Source organism: Lactuca saligna, chromosome 2, assembly GCF_052625555.1.
Source record: "Lactuca saligna cultivar CGN05327 chromosome 2, ASM5262555v1, whole genome shotgun sequence".
NCBI classification, from domain to species: domain Eukaryota; kingdom Viridiplantae; phylum Streptophyta; class Magnoliopsida; order Asterales; family Asteraceae; genus Lactuca; species Lactuca saligna.
In genome coordinates, this window is record NC_136418.1 from 192,965,687 (window position 1) to 192,984,091 (window position 18,405).

Here is an 18,405-nt window from a genome sequence, read left to right on the forward strand (position 1 = left end):
AGATGATCTCACTAGCTGCTGCCCGATAACTCACGGAACTCCTGCTCCCCTTGCTCCCCGAACTACCAATATCAATGCAACACTGAGTCTAACTGACCCCCGAAAGACAACCAAGTCCACCATGGTCCAAGGTCAAAGTCCTGGTCAAAGTCAACCTTCCAGGTCAACCCTACTCGCCGAGTCACCCTACTGACTCGCCGAGTTCAAAATGATCAGATTCCTTCCATTCGTGACTCGACTCGCTGAGTCAGTCCATGACTAGTCGAGTCTATCGATTTCTGAGTCCAGACCTGTCCAACTCACTGAGTCTCCACCCGACTCACTGATTCGAGTCACAACTCGAAGGGTTTGGGGTTTCGCGACCTGACTCGCCGAGTCCAAGAACAGACTCGCCGAGTCCAAGGCAATCTTCATACGACTCAACGAGTTGTTCATCCCACTCGTTGAGTTTCTCCACAACTTCATGCTACTCGCCGAGTCCACTCAAAGGACTCGCCGAGTCCCTTTAGTTCTCCTTACATGCAGAGGATTTTTGAGTCATGCATGGACTCCAAACTATAGATCCACCCTTCCCAAGCCTATTCCACACGTAAAGTTGCAAACTTTACGTGTAGAGAAGGAGATCTAGGCAAAATATGCCATAAACTAGGGTGTAAGGCCAAGGGGCTTCAAAATCAACTTAATGGCTGATACTTTATGCTTCTCCAGGCCATAACACACTTGGATCTGAAGTAGCAACTCCAGATCCGACTTCTAACTCAAAATAATAACATTATGGCTAAAGAGCCCCAACAACCACACATAGATCTAGGTGCAAAAGGGTCCAGGAACTAATTTATTACCTCCAAGTGCTCAGAATGAACTCACAATCCCAGATCTATAGCTCCTTCTTGCTCCTCCAAGTTCCTTCTTCCTTTTCCAAGCTTTAATGCACCTTCCAAGGCTCAACTAGGAGATGTGACGGCTAGGGTTTGATATCCAGGGCTAAAGAGGCAGTAAGGAACCCTAGGAAGAAGATTAAGACATTTATATAGGCTCCAAGTCCCGAATTTAGGGTTTTCCACGCACAGACCAGACTCACCGAGTCGGTTGCTTACACCTCGACCCGGATCCCGCTCGGACTCGCCGAGTCGGCCCTTAAATTAGGGCTTTTCTTTCCTTTCATGGCCTTTAAGACTTTGGGTGTTACATTTTCCCTTTGATCCAATCTTCAGGTCCTTTGATCCTTCTATTCAGCCTGATTTCATTTCTCCTTTATAGGTATGCTTTTCTGAAATCCCTTTTCTTTGGGCCTTGGATATCCTTTTTCGGGTATTATATTTATTTCTTGCCGCCAAGCTTTCCTATGTCCAAGCAATACCCATTGTTTGGAGGATTTTGTACTAGATTGAGCGAGTGAGTCATTCCCACATTCTAGACATTGGTCTTACTGAGTTAGCTTCTATTTATGATCTTTATACTTTTGGGAGTTCTTGTTTTCTGTTTAGGGTTAAAACCAACAAATCTATGCTTGTCTTGAAAACCAAACATAACGACGGAGCCTGGAAATAAAAGTTTTTTTTTATGAGGCGAGATTCTATTGATTGTGGGGATCTGTTGCCTAAAGCTTGGTTTGAAAAGGGTAGGATCTTATTTATTGATCTTGAGGATCCAAGGATTTACATTTCTTATTTTGTTCATTTTGATGCGGGTTACAAGTTTGGTGAATCTTTTCCTGCTACTAAGGATACTGAAGATATGGCGAGGTATTTTCTTGCTTTATCTACAGACATCAGATCATTCAAACTTGAGTCTCTTAGTCTTCAAGAGGGTTCTTCTACCACAACTTCGATGGCCACTGGTAAGGATCCTTCTCGGTGTTTTTATCTATTTTATCATAAGGATATTGAACTTATAGGGATCCTTCTTAACGTGTAGGAGGAAAAAAAATACTCGCTCTAGTGCCCGATTTATCTTGTTTTAATTTGAAGACAACATGTCTAGTGGTTTGCTCATGGTAAAGATGGAAACTATCCCTCCTTCTCTTGCTCTCAAGAAGAATCAATTCGACCTCACTGTGAAGACCCCGAGATCTCGCAAGAGAAAACCATATAATGCTTGGGATCTTGAGAACATTGGGACAAAAGAGGCGTTAAAGAGGCTGATCTCCTTTTCCCAATTTGTGAGTATTCCCGTGTTCTTTTCCATTCAGTTTATTATCTATTTAATGTGGTTCCTCTTAGGTTGTTGATCACGTCTCTCGCTCCAGTGAGGATCTTAAAGCCAAACTCTCTAAAACAGAGCGTGACTTGAAGGAACACGAGAGAGTTAATAAAGAGCTCCGATAGATATTGGAGAAGTTTTCCAGGGAGAAGGATGATAAGGAAAAGGAAAATGTGTCTGAGATGGATGGTGTGATTGCTGAAGTGAGGATTAGTGAGGTTGTTGGTGTCTGGGAAGCAAAAAACATGCTTGTGGAGGATCTCGAGAATGCGGGATCCTAGAATGTAATAGGATGGAGTGAAGCTTTACCAAAACTAGTTGGTAAGCCAGTTAGTACCAATTAGGATCATAAAGGGTAGAAACAGAAGGTGGGTGAATGGGAGAAGGTTCTATGCGATGATAACCAATCCACGGTTTAACCTTGTTTAGATAATAATATTTTAAATGGTTTTTGTTTGAAAATGTAAGAAAGTTAAGAATTTTGTTTTTGCGAGGTTTGTGTGCACCCCTTTTAATGATATGGTTGTTTTATATCCTTGTTTGCATGTTTGACTTGCGTGGTAGATTTATGTTGCAGTAGGATTCTTAATTACTAAGATCCTTAATAAGTAAGGTCTTGCAAGCAATCTTACGATCTGCATCATTTAGCCTAATACTTTAGGATCCTGGGTTGGTTAGAGTCCTTAGAAATAAATAATCATAAGAAAAGGTTTATAGAAATCAAAACACGAGATACATCCTCATGATGCGGATTCCACCGTTGTCAAGTTGGTAACTAGAGTCTCCTGGAGGGAGAGCAGACATTATGTGTATAGTGCTATATAGGACAGACACTCCCACATCCTAACTGCTAGCTATAGTCCCGGCCGACCAAGCCAAAGGGGTGAAAAATGTCACAATCATTCCGACGCCAACAGGTCGTCCAGTATTCGATTGTCAATCAGTATGGTTACGAGTATCTTTAGAGTTACCTTATAATTCATGGCTTTAAGGTAATAAGTATCATCAAGGTATTTTCTATATATAAAATAATCCTTATATATATCTTCCTCGTTATACACTAGGCCACGTTTTAAATCTTTAAATAAACCTACTTAGGATTAAAAATTCTTTTAGACTTTGCGAGGCGTATTGGTTCATTCAATACCACTTGGAGTCAATGTTTTATTTACTTTTAGCCAGCAGTGTTACTGCTGAGATAAAATATTGTTTTTTCCCTATTACTTTTGCTTGTGATCTTCTCACATATTCTTTAATGTATAAACTATATTTTGATAATGATAGTGCTTTTGGGGGAAATTACTCGTTGGTTTAAACATAAAACAATTAAGTCTTGGTAGAAGACTGCTTTTATTAGAAAATATAGGATTCTCTAGAAGAAATTCTAATACTCTATAAATTCTAAACCACCATCTTTCATGAAATTATTTTGAAGCAAAACATGTATTCATATCAATGTCAATAAATACTTATGAACTCACCAACATTAAAATGATGATACCCGCTTTCAAAATAATTTGTATTCTCAGGTCATAAAAAGACAGGTACTCTCCGGGAGCTTTTGCAAAGTTAGCCTAGTACCCAACTGCAGCCTATGTTATTTCTTGTATTTACTTCGATGTTATTATAAAATGTACCTATGCAAAATTATTACTATTAATGAAATGGTTGTTGTACTTTGATTACTATACTGCATATGTTGTGATACTTGACATGACGTCCTCTACCCCAAAACGTTTCCGCCATTCCGGTTTTGGAGTGTGACAGATTGGTATAAGAGCATTGTTTATAGTGAGCTCAGTATATCTAATCATAAAAGATATACAACCTATAAATACATTGGGATAAAACACTATGACCAAGAATTATACTTTAAAATATAACTAAATTTTACAAAAGTATAAGAACATCCAGAATCTAAACACCCGAACAAAATATCACAAGAAGAATAAGAATAAAAGTCTTTTGATGTTGACCACTACCGTCAAACCTGGGCAGTTATGTAATCGTAAGCTGGAATAAATATAACATGATCAACTATATTTATTCGAGATGCGACTAATGTGTGCTTGGTAGTGATGGTGGTGTTTCAACAAGTTTGAAACTTACCAAATAGGAATGCTAGAGCCAAACATAAAGTTTAAAATACTATGGGAGTATTTTATGATACTAAAAGATTACAATAGAACCCAAAAGCATGTTCAGAAAATAAGAATCAAGCAAGTAATTAAAATACTATAGGAGTATTTTAGGAACCATAAATAACCTTGTGTGAAAAACTAAAAAGATCCTTATTAATAGACATATGATTACAGAGTGCATAATTCCAAGATTATATATAGTAAGGATCTCATAGGCTAAGAATGTGTGGTTTTGCTCTACTTCCTTTTCCTTGTTTGGATGTGGATATAGAGTAGTATCACATATTCGAAGGCCCATTAGATCTAAGTTATATATGATTTGTATACACTATGAAATTGTAGCAGGACTCGATATGGATCACCCAGTGAAATGTTTTAATAATCTCTCAGGATTCTTTAAACATTTCCATTCTCGCACGAAACCCTTTAGAAAACCTTATCCACTTCAATGATCGGCAAAAGAGTCGATTCAGACCCAGAAGAGGTTCATTGAGAAAATTTCCAATTAGGAAATAAATGAACAGGGACGAGACTATTGAAACCACCATGTGCCTATACCTTTTAGGGACAACAGTGGGGAAATTCGCTTGAACTTCCGAGATTCCAGTCATCCACCATGAAGTGATGACACTCAGAGTCAGAATCAGAAGTAAGGCGGAGCAGAAATTCAATATGTCCACAAGAGCAGAGAATCTTATATAGGTACCTGAAGAAAACCAACGCTTGTTCCAGTCAGGGAAAAGAGGTGGACAGAGGGAGCCAATGCATGGAACCCGAGAAGTGTCTTTTCCTTTTTATCATCACGCTAATAAATCCATAAAATAATATAATTTAGTGAGTTAGTGATTACACTACTCACACTATGTTCTAGGCAAACCGTCTTTCCCGTCGCAATTAATACGGATAGATTGGATCTCAAAACCTCGATTGAGAGTGTTTAGCCATAAGTTTTCATGAGCCTTTTCTTTCGTGGTCTTCGTTCCGAACCTCTCTCAAGTCTTTTCAAAGCTGGAGAGTGAACCCCTCCAGTTTAAAGATAACTCAGTAGGAATGACACCCATTTTATGGCTTTCCTGATACACTTACTCCTACCCTGTTACCCAGACTGCATCATAGGGATGTAGGTTGACGCTTAGATAACCATAATCCGAGGCGCAGAAAAAATTTATGCCTATCATAATAAAGAAAGATATGTCTAGGGTTAACCATCGTTTCTCATCAGCTTGTGTTCCTTTTCGTGTAGGAAAAACCATGCCTCCAAAGAAACGTAATCAACCCGCTAGCAAGATACCGGTCCTTCAATTCGATGAAGCTACGTTCCGAGCTGCCGTCTCAGCAACCGTAATAGCTATCATGGCTCACCTAAATGCCAGTGTTAGCAGGAGCCCTATCGGAAATCCCGATCAAAGCAATGGACAACAACAACCAGCACCGGTGGGCAAAGCCACCCAAGAACCCAATTAAATCCACTGGAGAGAAAGTTTAAGAACTAAGAGGGAAGTACCTCGACTCAAGGACCTTCTAAAGAGCAACGAGCTGAGGTAGTCAATACCCCTCTCAACCCTTTTGTCTCGACACCTGGAAGGCCATACCTAGGAAACCTCCCCCGCTGCAACAAGTGTAACTACCATCATCATGGTATTTGTCGAGAACCCTTTTGTGTTAGGTGCAACTTGAAGGGGCATACCGCTCACAGCTGCAGAACCCCGGTCGAGTTCATTACATCAACCACAATGTTGGGACCAGTCCAGTATGCCACCTATGTGGTGAAATTGGACACCTCAAGAGGGACTGCCCAACTTAAAGAAGAGACAAATACACATGAGGAGTCTAACCCTAATGCCTAGGGGAAGCATCAAAGAACCCGGTAGAATTTTGGTATGTCTCTTGATCCTGAGTAACTAACCGAAAACATTAAATGATTAATCCTAATTGTAATTACTCTCTCGTTAAGGAGAAAGTCGCAGCACTATTGTAAAATTCAAAAATCCATCAGGTAAAGCTATGATGGCTTGGAATATTCGTTAAGGCCATTTATAATTAAGATTGATAGACCTCGAGTGAGTGATGCTTCCTTATCTCCTGTTCCTCGTTTGGTTGTGGACTTAGGGTGGAGTCGCTCAGTCAACAGTCCTGGTAATCTTAATTGTGCATGACTAGTGTATACTAGACGATTATAGAGAGGCCTTGTGAGGAATCCATTCATGAAGAGTACATTATTCCAAAACATCAGGACCCCCTAGAGTTCCACATAAATTCTATCGGTCCAAGTATCCGCGATAGTGATACCATGGACGAGACCCGAGACACTGAGAACTTGTGTGCCTTATTCAGCACATGGTCCTATTGATCTTCGTTCCACATCATGTTGATTTTTGTTAAAATCGCCACTGCCGTCAATCATGTTTCGACTTGGTGTGACCATGTGCAAATTCCTAGTGCTGTGTAAAGAGAATTTTCACCATAGCTTATGCGTCAAATAAAGGTTCTTTCGAACCTAATAAGAAAACCTACTACGAACCGCCAGTCATCTATGTTATCCAAATCTTCCAAAATACCCAGGAGGAGGGTACCACGCGCTGTTAACCAACCCCTCCTTAGACAGATAGAACCCGAAGCAAAAGGCACTGCAGGTATCCCAGAAGACAATAACCGTTTGAGGCCTACTCAGTAGATTCCCCAGAAGGACCCTCAGCACCTCACAATTAAGTTCGTGAATCAAGAGAAAGAACTCATGGGATTAACTTACTACTACTGAGTATATGCATTAGAGTGGTATATAATTTAGATCAATAAGATTTAATATGTGTGCTTCCTCCCTACTCACTGTTCCTCGTTGGGTTGTGGGTCTGGGGTGGGGCCACACAACTAAACATCCCGTCGATCTTAATTATATACAACTTGCATACACCGAGTATTAGTGATTAAGCCGAGTATGAGCTCTACCACAAACCTTATAATACGACCCTTCATCCTTTCCCCCATAACAAAAAAGGGGTTGGAGCCAAGAGAACCAATGATGGTTGAGCTACTAAAATGACCACAAATTCAAAAATTGTTGTCATCCCGGTTAAGCCAACATAGTAGCTAACACCCTTGGTTAGGAAAAATAACTCACGTCGTAAGAGTCAAACATTGACTACGACCATCCATTCACGTGTAAACCCACGAGTTAAGCATCTCAGCAGAGATCCCAGAAACCTGGGAGTTATGATAGGTTAAACCCTGAGAAGAGTGGATGAGAAAATTTGAAATTCCAAGTGATGGAACCCTATACTATCTAGATTTAATCTAGATCGAGAAAACTCATAAACACCGGAAGAGTAGTTGCAAGTAATACTCTCACTACTCAGGCACTTCGTCCATCTAGTTACAAACGAGTAGTGCCTGGGACTCGCCGCCTCCTCATGCGAGAAAAGTCACCGTCTCCCTATAGACGATGAACGACATTCTCCAAAGTTAATACTAGAATGCCAAGAACCACAGGATAACCTTCGTGACTAAGAATACTTGAATAAAGTAAAAATGGTATGTTGCATTGAGCCTTATAACCCAGATCATAAAGAGATTGTAGACCTGACACCAGTCTAGGTGTTAGTCGATGGGTTATACAAGATCATGCGCTCCCTACAAACTTGAGGAAGCAGACACAATGGAAAAACTAATGGAGCATGCCATAGAGACTTGTTAAACTACTAGGTGTTCCAAGGAATATTATCTCTAAAGAGATAGTAGAACCACCTCCCGAAATAGTCAATCACTTCAGAAAATCTCTAAGGGCGAACCTAGCCCTGATCAGAGACTGTTATCCATGAAACAGCGAACCGAATGAGAGAATGATTCCTTCCGATTAGGAATCATGCTGTGAAAGCATCTATTAGACTAAGATGAAAATTAGAGTTATCTAAGCATCATCTACTAAAACCCTCTATTATCCTGACGTTGAGATATCCCGTTAGAAACACCTCATGAGTCGAAAGTGTAGGCCCTTTCTGCACTAAGCTGAGGTAGATGCCACACAACCAATAGATGCCAACATATAGTCAGCACCTTCAATGATACATAAAACCTCCGAAAGCCAACCAATAGGGAATACGAATCCGAATACGACCTGAGACGCCTAGGAACCAATCAGAAGGACTACACCTCCAATAAGAGAAAACTTTTGGAACATCAGAATGGTGATCACACCAAGTGATGATCTCGCCATGGAAGTACATCCTGTCTTGGATACGGAGCATTCTATTTTCCCAAGAACTTAAGACCCTCGGAGATTCTCGATAAGAATTGGCCCAACATCCATCAGACCCTAACCTGTCCACGTCTCAGCGAATGAACCAGTAGTACCTGAAAAAAAACTCTCATCATTTTCCCGACTAAATCCATAAATACCAGAGTCACGCTCGTTAAGGGAAACAGGCGAAATCTGTCTCGGTAAAGGAAACTGATGAAACCTTATCCCGTGTAGCCTAGAGGCCAAAGGAAAAGCCATACCTCGTAATGAATGTTCGTTAGGACTCAATATAGATCTGATTATCCAAGGGAATGGGCAGATCAGATAGAGCATGAAGAATCCACATCCTTCACACCTATCCTTGAGTATTCGTTAAGATTCTAATTTCGGGACGGAATTCCCTTTAACGAGGGGATAATGTAACAACCTGAAAATCCTTGTCTTGTAAAGTCCAACTATTCAACTCGGCCGAGTGTTAGCCTTCGTTTTGCTATCTTTTAATGAAAATGTGGGTCTATATGAGCGTTCTAGGCTTAGTCTAACCTAGATATAAGTCTTAAGAAGGGTTAGAAAGTGTGTAGCATCACAAAATTGGGCCAAACACACCAAAGAAGGTGTGTGCAGCCAGCCAGCCGCACACCCATCCCCACACACCCTCCAGCCTCACACTCGATCCTATATATTGAACACTTAGCCAACCTTACACCCCTTTCTCCCACTCCTTCAAAGATGGAACTTTCGCTCTCTAGAATCTTCATCCAAGAACACTCTAAGGGCCTCAAATATGTGAAGTACTCCTCCATTTGGCTTGTTATATTGGTAAGACACCTGAATCTAAGCCTAGAACTCATAGTGTTCTTCACCCTTTGAAGGTGTACATCCGCACACACATCATGTGTGACCGCACACACCTCTTTGGCCCTAAAATGGACCTAAACACTCCTTTAAGCATAGCAACGACCCAAAACACCTTCTTAAGATCATCCCCAAGCTGTGGAAAATTGATTTGGGCACGTTTAGGCGGGAGTGTACGGCCGTACACAGGCCTGGCCACACACTCTGGCCGCGCACCTGGCCGCATACTCACAAAGGTTGAGTTTGGTGGCCTTACACTCAAATCTAATGCCCCACACTCATTTAGGGACTTCAATGGGTGTTTGTGACACTCATTCCTAAGTGTTCTCATGTACCTAAAGTGTATCCATGTTTCTATTAGTGGTTATTTACCCTAAATATATTCATATATGTGTTATTACATGTTAAACTAGGATCCGTTTGTGCTCACGACTTCATTCGACATCCGGTGATCTTATGTCAATCTTTCTTTCGAGTTACTCACGTCAGGTGAGTTCATACCCCTTAATCAACCTTTTAAATGATTTTAAATGCTTTCATGGGGAGAAAGACAAGTTGAACTAGTAAGTTATTAGATCAATCGCATGTGATTAATAACTGGCTAGCAAATAGATTTCTACATGTTAAACTATTTTTATCCAGCTAAAGATTTTCAAAACATGTTTTATAAACTGACATCATGTCATAATTTTTTATTTATAAATTTTCCAAAGGTTTTAACAAAATTTCTTTTTATACTCTTGTATGGTCAAATGCATTCCTGTATATGTGTAGTTATATAAGTAATGCTTAAAGGACTTAGGAAGGCTAACTCGCTTTAATTCATTTTCCTTGTTTGGATGTGGCTTTAGGGTAATGGTTATCCGTTCGAAGGTCATTTAAATATTAGTTATATATCATGTATACATATATAGTCATAAAAGTTCTATCAGCAGATTCATCACTTTTGGGTAGCAAAGGCATGTAGATAACTTCTCAAGTAAACTATAATAGGTATAGTTTAGAAACCAACCATAACATTCATGAAGGAGAACTTAGTTATATCTATACTCTAAAACATATACTTTTTAGCAAAAGGAAAGGTTTATAGAAATCAAAACACGAGATACATCCTCATGACGCGGATTTCACCGTTGTCAAGTTGGTAACCAGAGTCTCCTGGAGGGAGAGCGGGCATTATGTGTATAGATCTATACGGGATAGACACTCCCACATCCTGACTGCTAGCTACAGTCCGACCGACCAAGCCAAGAGGGTGACAAATGTCACATTCATTCTGACGCCAGCAGGTCGTCAAGTATTCGATTGTCAATCAGTATGGTTACGAGTATCTTTAGAGTTACCTTATAATTCATGGCTTTAAGGTAATAAGTATCATCATGGTATTTTCTATATATAAAATTATCCTTATATATATATCTTCCTCATTATACACTAGGCCACGTTTTAAATCTTTAAATAAACCTACTTAGGATTAAAGATTCTTTTAGACTTTGCGAGGCGTATTGGTTCATTCAATACCACCTGGATTCTATGTTTTATTTACTTTTAGCCAGCAATGTTACTGCTGAGATAAAATATTATTTTTCCCTATTACTTTTTCTTGTGATCTTCTCACATATTCTTTAAAGTATAAACTATATTTTGATAATGATAGTGCTTTTGGGGGAAATTAATCCTTGGTTTAAACATAAAACATTTGATTCTTGGTAGAAGACTACTTTTATTAGAAAATATAGGATTTTCTGCAAGAAATTCTAATACTCTATAAATTCTAAACCACCATCTTTCATGAAATTATTTTGAAGCAAAACGTGTATTCATATCAATGTCATTAAATACTTATGAACTCACCAGCATTAAAATGCCGATACTCGCTTTCAAAATAACTTGTATTCTCAGGTCATAAAAAGACAGGTAGTCTCCGGGAGCTTTTGCGAAGTCAGCCTAGTACCCAGCTGCAGCCTATGTTATTTCCTGTATTTGCTTCGATGATGTTATTAAATGTACCTATGTAAACTTATTACTATTAATGCAATGGTTGTTGTACTTTGATTACTATACTGCATATGTTGTGATACTTGACATGACGTCATCCACCCCAGAACGTTTCCGTTGTTCCAGTTTTGGGGTGTGACAAGTATTTCCTTCTTGCCCTTGGAATTAGGATTCTTTTCCTTCTGAGCATTCCAGTCACCATTGTCTGAACGTGACCTTGAGGGATTTCTTTTGGAGTATCTCCCTCTTGGCACGTTTTTCCATCCTTGTGCATGTAGGGAGCATATGCACGATTTGGACAGTTTCGGGAAATGTGACCAAGTGTTCCACAGTGAAAACAAGTCTTTTTCTTCACTGGGAAATTGTTTCTTCCTGCCCCTAGTGGCGTGTCCTTTCACTGTCTCTTATTGTTCCCACACGCACAGTTACAATAGATGTTCTGTTTTACTGGAATTGGTGGCTTGTATTTCTCAACATCGGGTTGATCAGAAGCAGCTGAGTTCGAAGCAACAGATTCAGAGCTCAAGGAGATGTTGGTTTGTTTAGTGGTTTTCTCCGTGTTCTCATCTTCCACTACTTTACCTGCACATAAAGTAGAAACATTAGAATCTTCAACTTGAATACCTCCTGACACAAATCCAGATGGTTTGCCATAATGAAGATGTGCCTCCTTGTCAATTTCTTCCTGTGTCATAGGGATGGAAGTGTAGTTATGATTGAAAGGTGGAGGAACACTATCATAGCCTAGACCTTTTTTCTAGTTATTTTTAAATTGTAGACAATAGTCAATCATGTTTGGAACTACTTCGCTTGACACATCAAATTTTTTAAAATCAAAATCTGCAGTTTTAAATTTGCTTTTTAATGTGTCAAGCTCATCAGTTAACTCAGCAAGTTGTTTCTTAACATAGTCATAATTTTCACATTTATTGCTATAATATTCCTGCAGCTTCCTAAAGTCTTTGGTTTTTGCTTCTAATTCGGCCTTCAGGGGTTTCTGTCCTTTCCTAAGTTTATATCCTTCATATTTTAGGTCGTCGACTTCCCTTTTTAGCAAATCATTATGTTCACGAAGAAGTTTAATCATATCTTCACAAGGAGTAAATGAAACTTTATTGACCGGGATGTTTGCAGAACTCATTGTATTTCCACACTTCAAAGCGTCAAGTTCTTCAATTATAGCAGCAAGACTAAGATGATTGAAATCTTTTGTCTTCTTGATGATAGCCACGTTCATATCGCACGATTTCGGAAGTGAATTCAGTAGCTTTTTGTTTATCTCGAACTTAGTCAAGAAGATCTTAGCTATATTCATCTCAGTAGTAAGCGTAGTGAATTGCTGCAACTGAGCTTCCAGGATTTCTCCAGGGATATAATTAAACATGTTGAAATTTTGTCTTAACATATCCTGACGACTCTCTTTCATGTCTTCAATTCCCTTGTTGATCTCAAAAGCCATTAAAAACGCAACTAGAAGCCAAAATCAAACTTAAAAGTCAAACCCTTTGACTACACACCTCAAAAGTCAACCTTAAAAGTCAAATTTAAAAAATCAAACTTGAAAAATCAAACCAAAAAGCTAAATTTGAAAATTGAAAAGTTAAATGAGAAATTCAAAGTTTAAAGTCAAAGGCAAAATTTTAAAAGTCAAAGTCAAATTTTGAAGTAAAAAATCAAAATTTTAAAATAAAAAATAAAAAATTATATATATATATATATATATATATATATATATATATATATATATATTAAAATTGTCCACCTCTAGCTACACTAAAGTTGCTAAGGGATTGACAAAATTGATCCCTTTCATTTGCTTTAAATCGGAATTGGTCTACCTATTTATTGAAATGACAATTTGGTCCTTGTAAGAATAAGAGTTTTTAATTGTCAGTCCATGGATGGTCAACGTAACTGTTCATTCAGCAAACATGTTTTCTTCTCTTTCACCACCACTGTTCATTCAGCAAATGTCATCTTCTCTTTTACCTCGGTTACTCTCCTATACCATCGTTACCTCTTCCCGATCCTTCCCACCGCCTCTCTTACCAGGTTCACCTCCATCGTCTCTTTTACCTCGCTCCCCAATCCTACCCACTGCCTCAAATAATCTCAGTGTCAACGTTCGTCCGTTTACTGTCTCCCTCGCTCAATTACACGCTGCCGCTCTTCTCCTCCAATAATATCATCCACCAAAATCATAGATGTATCTCGGGAAATTGATGGTCGAAACCTGCTCCTTCTTCGACTCACCTACCTATCGCATCTCCCTATCTCTCTCTATATATATTACAGAAAGAGACACCGAAAAATAGACATATTCGAGAAAGGAAGCAGATCAGATGGATCACTTTTTGGTTTCGTTGGTGGAGATACTGTCAGATGAGCAAAATCGAAGTACTAAAGTGACACATTCGGTAACTTTCGGTGGTTCCCTCCTCTGGTATAAATACCAAAAACCGATGTATACAAACGCTTCTTCGGTCCCACCAGATGAAATCATGAACACCACTATTGCTTCATAAGGAAAACACGCTCTTCATCACTTCGCAAAGTCGCGTACACGACTTCTCACAGGTTGTTGGTTATTAATACGTGAGGCATAAAGGAAATGATCGTACAACTTAAAAGTAATGACATAAAGGGATACAGGTTCTCGATTCCTTTATGTTGCTGTGTGTTGACAGGGACGATAAATGGGGAGATCGGCTGCCGATACACCATCAGAGAGGCCAACCAGAGGCTACCAGAGAAAGGTGTAAGTGAAATTATTTTTCTTATTTCTTATTTCCGATGCATTCACTGTTGCATGATATTACCTATGTTGTTTCACCTAGGGTTGTTGTATATGAACGTGGTTTTTGAATGTGAACATATTATTTGTTTCCTTATACAATTATCATTCATATTTATCAAATGAAGATACCCGTGTAATGGATCCTCTTCCCTAAATAAAAAATTCTCCCTTCAGAAAGATTGGCATATGGCTGAGATGAAAGTTAGAGAGACTCTTCAATTTGCAGAATGTTGTCAAGCTTTTGGTTATAAGAAATGTAAACTGAAGGTGATCATGCCATTTTTATGACTTTGATTAAACTTTGTTCCAATATGTTCTATTTCAACATTTGTATGATTTTGTGTTCATACACCCATGGCTTTACCTTACTTTTGATGTCGATAGGCCCGATTAGTTTAAGGTTTCAAACCTCCATTCAAATAACCTGATTTTAACCTTCAAATATATATAAGGACTTGATGAATTCCTTTTGAAATAGAAGGAATGTAGAAAAGTGCAAGAATTCCGTTTAGGGGTCTATGGCAGCGAAACTGCAATTGTCAGCGGGGGTGGCTACTGGTGGTAGTGGCGGCAGTATACGATGAGGTTAGTGACGATTTATGCTATCTTCTCTGCTTTATTTCTCACCTTATAATTTTTTTAGTGTCGACAAACCAATGAGGCAAACTGAAAATCAGAACCAAGCACGACTCCCTTTTGCTATCACTTTGCTGTTATCAAAGCTTTGATTTCAACAACCGGTGTCTTTGCTGGTATTAATATCATCATATTGTTATTCCTATCTTTATACTTCCTTTCTATTTTTTCATAAACCCTACACAGGGTTAAAAAATATGAAATCTCTTGTCTGATCTTCAAATTTCCATGTAGGTTTTCGATCAACTGACAACCGCTGCAACACAGGTTGATTTCTATTTTTTTTCGTTGGTTCTATTCGAATTTTCAAGCATTTGATGTTCATCATCTGGATGTATGAAATTGCAAACACCTCATTTTTTTAAGCATAGTATTAGTGAGTGAATGAGTTTTCTAACAATTGTTAGTGAAGTACATAAGAATTAGCTATGTATTCAGGTTGTTGAAAACAGTGATGTGATTATTTTCCTCTGTGAAGCCACAAGTTGGTATTTTCATGCTACCTGTGCCCTTTTAGTTATTTAGTTCTTACAAGAGTGGTAGTTATGATTAATACCATAATAAGAAATAGTTAACTATAAATAAAGTTTAAAAATTATTCAATTTTTATTATTAAATTCCATTCCATTCTCCGTGAACCAAATTAGTAAATAATCTTTTTTCTAATGTCTTTTTTGCGATATTAGAGCAAACAATTTTTCTTCTTCGTTTGAAATATAAAATTTAGTTATTTTTTTTTTTCTACTTGTGACTGTAGTTAAAGATGTTGTCTTGCAAGTGAGACCACTCCAATATGATAAAAAGCTTTTCGTGTCAATAGTAGTTGGTTGCTGGTGTCGAATTAAAAGGTCTTCAGGTTTCATGACAAAAATTTTTTTAATCTCATTTCATTTATTGGATTTATGGTTATACAATTTACTAAGATTTTATTCTATGTAGCACGTGAAGCTAATGTTTAGAATTTCTGATGTTTTATGAAATATTCAGAAGATGATAATTTTCTAATAATTGATTTTGTTTGATACAAGAATGGGGCTGGTCATGATTGATTCATTAGGGTTATGCCAAATACCCCTGCTGCTGTAGGTGAAGCAGCACCTGGTATAATTTCTATGATTATTCGCTTAATATGTTTTATATTTCTAATCTATATTGATTATCTGGTGCTTTATTTCAATAATTATCACAAAAGAAAAAAAAATTGCCTTACTATGAGGCTTAACACAATCTTTAACTATAGCCTAAAGAAACCCTAAGTAGGGACTGATTTACTAAACGCAATAAAAACAGAAAGGGAAATAAACCTGAAGATCAATGTACAACTAGATTCACAATTTTGTTCTCTCTAATCGCAACACATTTTCGTTTATACTTTGAAAAATCTACCTAATTATAGCAGTGAAAATTGGTTTGCATTTGTATGACATTGGCCTATACTAAACAAATCAATGAAACTACTATTTCTACATATCTAAGATAACGTAAAATGGAAATATATGAATATTTGTAAAAATAGTTTTTGTTTAGTTATGAGCATGGGAGCATTTGCAACACAAGAAGATGGTGACATAATTGCAAAGTCATTTGGAGTAGTTTGTAAGATATGGAAAGCTGATGAAAAACTCTTTGATGTAGTCACAGGCTTGAGGTATCTCCCTTTCAATATAGGCAGTGTACTTTTTTTATATATTTTGAAATAAAAGTATGATGCTATTTGTACATTGCTATTATGAGTAAAGAAATTGTAAGTATGTTGCAATTATTGCATGTAAAGAGATGTAAGTACATTGCTAATATGGGTGGAAACTTTTAAAGTTTATTTTGTTTTTTTTTTTCAAAAATTTCTATGGCAGTGGGCTAAGTTATATATTTCTTGAATCCACATAGGTTCAGCTCTTGTAATTTACAATTCTTTTATGCTCTTCTAAATTCCAGTTTTTCAATCAACGGATCAAACTGAAGATTATTTGTTTCCGGATCTTGTGATACAATCGCAGGTCTATGGGATGCATGTGTTGCAAATCGAGCAATAAGAACATTTCATGGGCGTGAAGGCAAGAAAATTAGGGTTCGAATTATACCACCTGCATCTTTTAACAAAAATGACATTCAATTCTCTGCTCCATACCCAAGGATCTTGGAAATCTTAAAGAACTAAATATGTTGTGAGTGCCTTTTAATGTCATTTTGAATACAAATTTATTGTTTTCAATTTTTGTAAATTAGAAAGAACTCTTCACAGTCTTAAGTTCATTATGTCAGTTTTTCCTCCCTTATATCGGTTTTAGATCATATCATAAATCAGAACTATAATGTTTTAAGTAATTTATAATTTAAACAGGCATGGTCCAATTTCATCATTTTATCACGCCATAATCTGTCATGGTAAGTTTTGGATGTTTTGTGGTTTGGAAGAACTAATGTGTCACACCGTAGACTTAAACATGGAACAAAAAGATTATGAAGATAAAGGACTTCCACCTGCATGGAATAACACAGATCAACTAAAAGAAGTGGAACTTACACCACAATTGTTTCAGCAATTTCATTAGGTGGTGGAATTTGGCATATATCAACCAAAATAGGGCAATGTACTTTCATTTTAATGTTAAGTTTTCTGTAATTTGGATCATCAAAATACAAAATACCAATGTACATTCATTTTTTTACCGTGTTTGCAAATGGACGAATTGCAGAAAATAGCAACATATTTTATTGTGGCTACCAATTAAAGCGATGTACTATAGTTGCACACAAAAGCAACACCTTCCAACCCCCGCAACGCGGGGTAACACATCTAGTTTTTTATTATTATTATTATTATTATTATTATTATTATTTTATTTATATTATTATTATTATTATTATTATTATTATTATTATTTTGTTGAAAATGAAATTTAAAATTAAAAAAAAATTGAATTTTGGGCTAAAAGTGTAAAAATGCAAATTTAGAAATGACTGGGAGTGTTTTTGAATAAAATTTGTTTGGTTAAGGTGTTGGGTTTATGAACCAGAGGTCCTGAGTTCGAACCCCGACACCCCTCAAATCCGTTTCCCTTTTTATTAAAGTGTTGAAGCGAGCCGACTTCCCAAGCCGTTCACCAAGCCGCAATACCGAGTCGAGGCCGCTATCGTCCGAGCCGCAAACATCGAGCCGAGGCCGCAATCGTCTGAGACGTAAACACCGAGCCACTCCGAGCCGCACACCATTGGCCACAAACCACTGCCGTAAACTGCCGGCCGCAAAGTCCGGCAACCGCAAACCACCGGCCGTAATCTCCGGCAACCGTAAACTGTTTCCGGCTGTAAACTGTTTGCAGATTTCGTGAAAAACAACGTTTTTCACCCCTTTTTTTCTCTAAAACTCGATCAAAAATTCGTTTTTATCAAAAACGCGAAGAACAACCCCCCCCCCCCCCCCTAATTTTCAGAGATCTATCCAAAAACGCAAGAATCTTTCAAAAATAAGATCAAATAAGCTCCAGATCTGACAAAATTGACTGATACAATCCTTGCTCTGATACCAATTGTAAGTCCCC

The 18,405-nt window shown here is 37.9% G+C and overlaps 1 long non-coding RNA gene across 16 annotated transcripts; it reads left to right on the plus strand.

Annotated features, from left to right (window-relative positions):
- Positions 1-13,357: 13,357 nt before the first annotated feature.
- LOC145028694 (uncharacterized) lies at positions 13,358-17,532 on the plus strand. 16 transcript variants are annotated; one of them, XR_013676138.1, is made up of 5 exons: positions 13,362-14,979; positions 15,098-15,719; positions 15,892-15,964; positions 16,391-16,511; positions 16,861-17,164. It is a non-coding gene; the product is annotated as an uncharacterized LOC145028694 (long non-coding RNA). The 16 variants fall into 16 exon arrangements; XR_013676141.1 differs by having other exon boundaries at positions 13,373-14,979; positions 15,098-15,130; positions 16,380-16,511; XR_013676140.1 differs by having other exon boundaries at positions 13,376-14,979; positions 15,098-15,130.
- Positions 17,533-18,405: the final 873 nt, after the last annotated feature.